The 1,401-nt window shown below is 36.8% G+C and overlaps 1 pseudogene; it reads left to right on the top strand.

The window, feature by feature from the left end:
• The first annotated feature begins 225 nt into the window (after positions 1 to 225).
• LOC130044952 (protein archease-like) lies at positions 226 to 820 on the top strand (annotated as a pseudogene).
• Positions 821 to 1,401: the final 581 nt, after the last annotated feature.

Below are 1,401 nucleotides of genomic sequence, written 5' to 3'. Positions count from 1 at the left end.
GTTAATCAAACAAAATCAGGAAGACTGCCCTCTCTAGCAGGAGTCCCCAGACATTTAAAGTATTATTGATTTAGCATATTAGATAGCAAATAGATAATTATCATTTACTCTCACCTCTATTTTAACAAACACCTGTTGATACTAAAGTAAGAGTAAACAATTTTTTTAACACATTAGTCCTCTAAAAAGAACAAATGCAGTCGAATAAAAAGCTATCTGCGAATCATGGCGCAGGATGTGAGAGACAATAGAGACTATAATTTGAATGAAAAGCAAAAGGTGATTAAGGCAAAATATCCTCCTGTCAATGGGAAGTATTTGGAAATATTTGGATCATACAGCAGATTTCCAGTTACATGTCTGGGGAGACACCCTGGAAGAAACTTTTGAGCAGTGCACCACAGCCATGTTTGGCTACATGACAGATACCGGCACTGAGGAACCCCTCCAGACAGTAGAAGTTGAAACCGAAGGATATGACTTGCAGTCTCTTCTCTTTCACTTTTTGGATGAATTTTAAGTTTAGTGCTGACGAATACTTCATACCCCGGGAAATGAAAGTCCTTAGTATTGATCAAAATAATTTCAAATTACGGTCAGTTGGGTGGGGAGAAGAATTTTCATTATCTAAACATCCTCAGGGAACTGAAGTCAAGGCAATAACATACTCAGCAATGCAGGTGTATAATGAAGAAGAACCAGAAGTTTTTGTAATCATTGACATTTAAGATACCAAATAAGAAAATGTGAAAGACACTCCAATGAAAAGAGTCTTCCTTTTATAGAAGATACCGTAATATAAATCCTACTGTATCAGTTAATTGTGAAAATGAAAAAAAAAAGCTATCTGCATTGCCTTCATTTTGTGCATTTCACCCATGATCAATGGAAACTTCAATTAGACTGGCCTTAATCAGGTACTGACACCTTAAAACTGCAGGTCTAGAGAAAGATAATAGGGTAAGACAAAGCCTGCTGATAAGTGGTCATTAAGCATGCATTGAGTGTGCTTACCAGTACAGACTTTTATTGTGCTTAGGAGTGAAAGAAGGGCTAAATAGAAATCTCCCTTAAAATGTTATAGTCTGGAGCTGGAGTGATAGTACAGATAGGTTGCTTGCCTTGCACATGGCCTACAAGGGTTTGATCCCTGTCACCCCATACAGTTCCCCAAGGATTCCTGAGCTCAGAGTCAAGGTAAACCCTGAGCACTGCCAGGTATGACCCTAAACAAATGAACAAACAAACAAAAAAACAAATAAAGATATTATAGTCAAATCTAGAAGTAAAGAATTAACGTTAACATAAATGGTTCAATATCTCTAAGTCAGAAGAAAAGAATTTCAAAGGTGAGATTGGAATGTGACTGGGATGTCAGAACCATAATATTAATTGACTAAA

This window comes from Sorex fumeus, unplaced genomic scaffold, assembly GCF_029834395.1.
Source record: "Sorex fumeus unplaced genomic scaffold, SorFum_2.1 ptg000007l, whole genome shotgun sequence".
Classification (NCBI taxonomy): Eukaryota; Metazoa; Chordata; class Mammalia; order Eulipotyphla; family Soricidae; genus Sorex; species Sorex fumeus.
This window is presented reverse-complemented; position numbering and strand designations above follow the sequence as displayed.